Here is a 7,804-nt window from a genome sequence, read left to right as displayed (position 1 = left end):
AGATGCTATAAAAAAAAATAGGTAGCAAATGCGTTAAATAAAAGCTTTCTCTTTGAGCTACGGATCCTCTCTTTGAAGAACAAAAGTAAGGTACAGTATTTTTATTTTATTTATTTATTTATTTTCACAGACCACAGCAAGTTTTATTCATCATACTGCTCTGGAGACAGGCAGGCTCACTTTAACATGCTGTCCTCTTGGGCTGCTTCTGCCAGTTCTGTCTCAATGAGCCTCTGCTCATCCGGCTTCTTTTTCTTCTCAGCTGCTAATACTCTTCTCCTCTTCTGCTTGGGGTTTCCAGTAACGGTAGCGCTTGGCTCTGTAGGCCACTCCCGCAGAGAAACACACCGCAAAGCAATGGCTGAGCTTGATAACCCGAGAGGGACCTGCACGGGCAGAGCCATCTTGTCTGTGACCTTCGCACCGGAAGCTCAATCCGGACCGAGGAAGATGCCGCAAGGGTCCAGAAAAGTGTATGGACCGGGGTGTAGTATCAGAACTTCTGGAACTTCTTGGTGCCGGCAGCCTTAATAACCTTGAGCACATTGAAGCGCACTGTTTTGCTTGGGGTCGTAGGTCTGGACACCATTGAAGCGAGGGGAAAGGTGCACTTGTACTTTCGGATGTTCGGAGGTAGTCTCGGCTAATGACGGGGTCCTCTGCATCTTCATCATGGTCACCATACCAGATAGAATCTGCCCTCGGAGATATTACCAGTAAAGGGCACTTCTTGTCAATCTAGGTGCCCTCCATGGCCTTCTTCACTGTCTTGAAGCCCAGACCAATATTTTTGTAGTAATGCAGGAGCTTCTCCTTGCCAGTTTCCCCAAGCAGGACCATCTTCTTATTTTGAAAGATGATTGGTAGCTTTTGGTACCCACGCTCAGTCTGAATGTCCACCACCTTCACTGCAAAAAAGGTTTAAGTGGGGGGGGGGGGGGGGCGGTAAAAGGGGTACAATATTTTAATAAGAAAAGCAGCTTCTTGGATGCCACAAATAGGAGTAAATGATGCTGCAGTCATACCCCATTTTTCAGTAAGGTGTGTTCTGGCTTTCTATTATAAAAGAGCATAGTGAGCCCAAGCCCCTGACCCATTGCTCTGGGTCATTACTCATCTCTGTTACCAGGCAGTGGGTCCTGCTCGGCCATTGGACACTGAAGCAGTGGGCCCTGACTACAAGCAACCAACAGTTACAGAATTCTAGTTAGTGAGGGGAATCAGACCACAGTGGAGTGGTGGTTGTGAGGTGAAGAGTCAGATAAGAGGTGAATCCTGGCTTCTCCTGGAAGCCCTCCAGCTCACCCCACCTTGGGCCAGCAGGTGAGCTTGGTGGGGGTCCAGAGAACAGACTGGGCACCATGTCCTGCAGAGCTCCAGAGCCCTCACTACGGCCTTCCACTAACCTTGGCCCAGGCCTTGAGGCAGCGGAGAACCTCTCCCCTGTCCCTGTCACAGTGACCTAACAGTAGTGGCAGTCTGCCTGGGTCACAGTCTGTGGGACCTGGTCTCTCCCATTTGGGTGACCTGAGGAGCCTGAGGGCCAGTTGGGTTGGGCACCTGGCTCCCTCAGAAATGGCAGCTGGGCAGAGTCTGGGGACCTAGCCTTGAGTGAGCTGGCAGCTGAGCTGTGCCTCCTGTTAGCTAGGACTGGGGCCTTGGGAGGTGAAAGTTGTACCTTGGAACCTTGCCCTTTCTTGTCAGGACAGAATAACGTTCGTTTGGTAGAGATTTACAGGAACATCATTACCTGACCATGACCTGACTTCATGAGCAAATGATCTGACCACCAGGAAGTTTGCAACAGTTAGCCACCTTCCTCCCTCACCTTTTGCTTTTAAAAGAGCTTTGATGAAAGTTTTCAGTAACTTTGTGCTCCCTAGGGCATGAGCCACCCATCTCCTTGCATGGCCCTGTAATAAACCTTTCTCTGTTCCAAACGCCAACGTTTTAGTATTGTTTGACCTCACCATGTGTCAGGCACATGAACTTGTGTTTTTGGTAACACTATCACAGCAATGAATCCATAAACTCTAAAGACTACCTGAATGTTGTGAAATACTAAAGGCATTTGAGTTTCCAAACTAATACCAGAATTGTCCTAAGCTCTAGAGAGTTTAAAGGCCAAAGGTGGTATGTGCTAAGTTGCTTCAGTCATGTCTGATTCTTTGTGACTCAATGGACTGTAGCCCGCCTGGCTCCTTTGTCCATGGGATTCTCTGGCCAAGAATACTGGAGTGGGTTGCCGTGCCCTCCTCCAGGGGATCTTCCCAACTCAGAGACTGAACCCCTGTCTCTTATGTCTCCTGCATTGTCAGGTGACATCTTTATCCCAGCACCATCTGGGAGGCCCACAAAGATGGTGTAAGTCTATACATAAAATAACCATCCCTTCAACTGAAAAAAAAGATGCTGTAGGTGCCCATGGACTCCAGGGGGGTGAGAAGAAGGCCTAGCCTCTGAGCTGCTGTTGAATACTTTGCAAAGATCTTTGTAGTGAAAGGTTTCCCAGACTTGTGTGAGTCAAGCAAGTCCTTGATGTGTTTAATCACCAATAGCAAAATTTGAAATCAAAGGGAATTTCAAATAAAAACATTTCAGACCCATTGTGAAATTCTCACTCTTTAGCTCTCTTGTTTTCTATTCATAATCTCTTAAGTATTCTGGCTCCAAGGAGAATTTATTAAAAGAACTGCATTTGATAAGAACAAAGGTTAACAGAAGGCGAAGTATTAGAAGGTCTGGATGTAAATATCCTCAGCTCATCTTTGAGTAGCTCCAGGACAGTCTGCTCTTATTTATAGTAAAAAAATAAAAATTATCATCTTAACCATTTTTAAGCGTATGGTTCAGTAGCTTTCAATATTCATATTGCTTTGAAACAGAACTCCAGAAATTTTTCATCTTGCAAAACTGAAACCCTATACCCATTAAACAACCCCCTGTTGCCCCTGGTAACAACCATTTTACTTTTTTTTTTTTGATGTATAGTTGATGTGCAATATTATATGTTACAGGTGTACAATATAGTGATTCACAATTTTTAAAGGTATATTCCGTTTATAGTTATTGTAAGACATTGGCTGTATTCCTCATATTGTACAATGTATCCTTATAGCTTATTATATATATAATTTGTGCCTCTTAATCCTCGACCCCTATATTGCTCTCCCCACTTTTATATCTACACTGGTAACTGCTAGTTTGTTCTCTATATCTGTAAGACTGTTCCTTTTTTAGTATTCGATTGTTGTATTTTTGAGATTACACATATAAGAGGTATCATATAGTATTTTTCTTTCTGTGTCTGACTAATTTCACTTAGAATAATATCCTCCAAGTCCATCCATGTTGCTGCAAATGGTAAAATGTCATTCTGTTTTGTGGCTGAGTAGTAGTGCATTGTGTCTATATATACCGTATCTTCTTTATCCATTCATTTGTTGATGGACACTTAGATTGTTTCCATATCTTGACAGTTGTAAATAATGCTGCTGTGGACGTTTGGGTGCATGTATCTTTTTAAATTAGTGTTTTTGTTCTTAGATACCTACTCAGGAGTATCATAGTTCTGATTTTAGCTTTTTGAGAAATTCTTACACTGTTTTTCCACATGACTGCACTAATGTACCTTTCCACCAACATTTATATTTACATTCCCAGTGTATAAGGGTTCTCTTTTCTCCACATCTTCATTTGTGTTCTTTTTGATGGTAGCCATCTGACAGATATAAGGTGATTTCTCTTTGTGGTTTTGATTTGTATTTCCCTGATGATTAATAATGTTGAGCATCTTTTCATGTGCTGGTTGGCATCTGTATTTCCTCTTTGGAGAAATGTCTGTTCAGGTATTTTGCCCATCTTTTAATCAGGTTGTTAGCTTTTGTGATGTTGAGTTCTATGAGCTGTTTATATGTTTTGGATATTAAGCACTTTTTGGTCATATCATTGGTAAATATTTTCTCCCATTCACTAGATTACCTTTTCCTTTCATCAGTGGTTTCCTTTGCTATGCAAAAGATTTTAATTAGGTCCCATTTGTTTATTTTTGTCTTTATTTTCTTTGCTTTGGAAGACAGATATAAAAAAAATGTTGCTATGATTTATGTCAAAGATTGTTCTTGGAGAAGGAAATGGCAACCCACTCCAGTATTCTTGCCTGGAAAATCCCACGGACAGAGAAGCCTGGTGGGGGAAAAAAAAAAAAAGATTGTTCTACCTGTTTTCTTCTAGGAATTTTATGGCTTCCAATCTTTCATTTAGGTCTTTAATCCATTTTGAGTTTATTTTCATATATGGTGTTAGAGAATGCTCTAAGTTTATTCTTTTACATACAGAGTCCAGTTTTTTTTTTTCAGCACACTTATGGAAAAGACTGTTTTTTCTCCATTACATGTCCTTGCTTCCCTTCATAGATTAATTCATGGTGAGTGCATGGGTTTATTTCTGAGCTCTCTATTTTGTTCCACTTATCTAGGTGTCTGTTTGTTTTGTTTTGTTTTTTTAGGTGTCTGTTTTTGTATTAGTACCATACTGTTTTGATGACTGTAACTTTGTAGTATTGTCTGAAGTCAGTGAGTATGATTCCTCCAGCTCTGTTTTTCTTTCTCAAGATTGTTGTTGTAGAAGTTATTTGTATACTCAGGAAATTAATTCCTTTTCAGATATATGATTTGCAAATACTTACTCTCATTACAGGTTGCCTTTTTACTTTATGGTTGTGTCAATTTACTGCACAAAAATTTTTAGGTTTGATGTAGTCTCATTTGCCTATTGGGACTTCCAAGGTGGCTCTAGTGGTAAAGAACCCACCTGCCAGTGCAGAAGACCTAAGAGGCACAGGTTTGATCCCTGAGTCTGGAAGATTCCCTGAAAGAGGGCATGGCAACCCACTCCAATATTCTTGCCTGGAGAATCTCTTGGACAGAGGAGCCTGGCAGGCTACAGTCCATAGGGTCACACAGAGTCAGACATGATTGAAGCAGCTTTGCACACACACACATTTGCCTATTATGCTTTTGTTGCCTGTACTTTGGGTATCATATTCAAAAAATTATTACATTACATTCAAACTCATGAAACTTTCCCCCTTCTTCTCCTAGAAGTTTTACAGGTCTTATATTTAGGGATTTAATCCACTTTGACTTAATTTTGTATATGGTGTAAGATGAGAGTCCAGCTTCATTCTTTTGTATGTGCATATCCAGTTTTCCTAACACCATTTGTTGAAAAGACTGTTCTTTCCCCACTGGGTGACCCTGGCATCTTTTTCAAAGATAATTTGGCTATATATGAGTTGACTTATTTCTGGGTTCTTTATTCTATTCCATCGGTCTACTTGTCTGTCTACTACCACCCAGCTTTTATTACTCTAGCTTTGTAATATTTTCTGAAATTAAGACCCATGGGACTTCCAACTTTGTTCTTATTTTTCAAAATCATTTGGTTATCCAGGGTGCTTTTAGATTCCATATGAAATTTAGAATGAATTATCTAATTTCTTCAAAAATGCCAATGGGATTTTGATAGAGATTGCATTGACAGTTACTATTCTTTAATGTTAATAAATGTAGTGCAAAATCTCAAAAAAGTAGTGAAAGTACTGAGGCAGCAGATAGAAGCTTGATAACTAGAAGCTTGTATAGTTGTTTCTTAATCTCTTTTTTAAATAAAACTATCACAGAGGAAAATTATGTGCAAAATACATCTGTCTTAGTTCTATCTTTTTCTCATAAACAGATAGTTTGAATGGTCCCAGTAGAAAGAAATGAGATAATCAATTGATTCCTTTGAACATAGTGGTCATAATAATAATAATAATAGTTATTATCATAGTATATCATATAATTCATTTAATTTTTATATTCTATAAAGCATTTACATCCCATTAACTCCCTTTATTTTAGTCCAAAGCAGCATTTTTCAATGTTATAGCCCATTTTCCTCATTACAAAAAAGGTTTTTGTGATCAAATAATTTGGACAGCATTGCAAACTACATTCTTCTATACCTTGCACTGAGAGATTCAAACTCCAAGAAGACCTACTGCAAATAGTAAAGAAATTAAAAACAAATCAGCTCACCGTTGTATAAACCAGTGTTTACTAAACTTTTATGGCTCCAATTTTCTTCTTAGTAAACCAATTAATATGCCATGAATCTAAGATATGACTAAAGACTCTTGGAGCAGAGAATATAAATGAGCAGTTTTTAAATGCTGTTTTGTAAATACTGAGATTGTTTGAAGTGGTGCAGGAAATAGGATGCATAGGACAAAACAGCATACCTGTCATCATAAGTATTGATTTCTCCCTAACACCTATAAGCTGCAAAGCTGTGAGTGAGATTCATCATGCACAGAGACCTCAGTGTGTTTGTAATAGTTTCCATAAGCTTTTTGCATCATCTACATAAATCCACGTACCATTCTATTTGCATCAATGCCCTTGCTGAAAAAGAAGAAATGGATTCTGAGGTTATATTGAGCCAAGCCAGACTGGCTCTGTTAGACAAGATCTGCTTAATCACCGCTTCCCATGACAATGATTTTGTAGTATTTTCTATAGAGGGAAATAAATGATAAATCACCCTTCCTCTAGCATGGTTAATCATAATTGACTGTTTATATATTTCTCTCCCTGTCCATGATGTATCCTTCTTCCTAGCTTCTTTTAAAGAACAGCTTCTTCCAAAACACTGTTAGAGATCAAAAGCCTTTAAATGATGTATTATTTATCTGTCTGGCCACACAGATTTCTACAGAGTCACTAAATCCATCAACAGTACATTCGCTGCCTTAATAATAAGCAGATTTGGCTTTCAGGAGACTAAGGCAGCTTAAAGGACAAGTCCATTAGGTTTTATCACATCCACCACCAGCATGCAGGGGCAAGGTGCTCTCTTTAACTGAGGGGCAGATCTATGGGTCTGAAGCTCATACAGTTTTCGAGGCCCTTTTTTATTTAAAAAATTCAAATTATTAGGTAAGAAATTAAATATTCATTTAGAATTATAAACAAACACAATAACAGCAACACATTTAAAGCTGGCAAATTCTGGAGAGATCTCAAAATGTAGAAAATAACATTTTTTGATAATTCAGTTCAGTTCAGTCACTCAGTCATGTCCAACTCTTTGCGACCCCAAGAACTGAAGCATGCCAGGCCTTCTTGTCCATCACCACCTCCCAGAGCCTACACAAACTCATGTCCATTGAGTCGGTGATGCCATCCAAACATCTCATCCTCTATCGTCCCCTTCTCCTCCTTCCTTCAATCTTTCCCAGCATCAGGGTCTTTTCAAATGAGTCAGCTCTTCACATCAGGTGGCCAAAGTATTGGAGTTTCAGCTTCAACATCAGTCCTTCCAATGAACACCCAGGACTAATCTCCTTTGGGATGGACTGGTTGGATCTCCTTGCAGTCCAAGGGACTCTCAAGAGTCTTCTCCAACACCACAGTTCAAAAGCATCAATTCTTCAGTGCTCAGCTTTCTTTATAGTCCAACTCTCACATCAATACATAACTACTGGAAAAACCATAGCCTTGACTAGACAGACCTTTGTTGGCAAAGGAATGTCTCTGCTTTTTAATATGCTGTCTAGGTTAGTCATAACTTTTCTTCCAAGGAGTAAGTGTCTTTTAATTTCATGGCTGCAGTCACCATCTGCACTGATTTTGGAGCCCAAACAATAAAGTCAGCCACTGTTTCCCCATCTATTTGCCATGAAGTGACAGGACTGGATGCCATGATCTTAGTTTTCTGAATGTTGAGCTTTAAGCCAACTTCTTCACTCTCCTCTTTC

General features: G+C 39.7%; 1 pseudogene; it reads right to left on the bottom strand.

Annotated features, from left to right (window-relative positions):
• Nucleotides 1-493: 493 nt before the first annotated feature.
• LOC133060502 (small ribosomal subunit protein uS17-like) overlaps nucleotides 494-7,804 on the bottom strand; it is a 66,021-nt pseudogene continuing 58,710 nt past the window's right edge.

This window comes from Dama dama, chromosome 8 (genome assembly GCF_033118175.1).
Source record: "Dama dama isolate Ldn47 chromosome 8, ASM3311817v1, whole genome shotgun sequence".
Lineage (NCBI taxonomy): Eukaryota > Metazoa > Chordata > Mammalia > Artiodactyla > Cervidae > Dama > Dama dama.
This window is presented reverse-complemented; position numbering and strand designations above follow the sequence as displayed.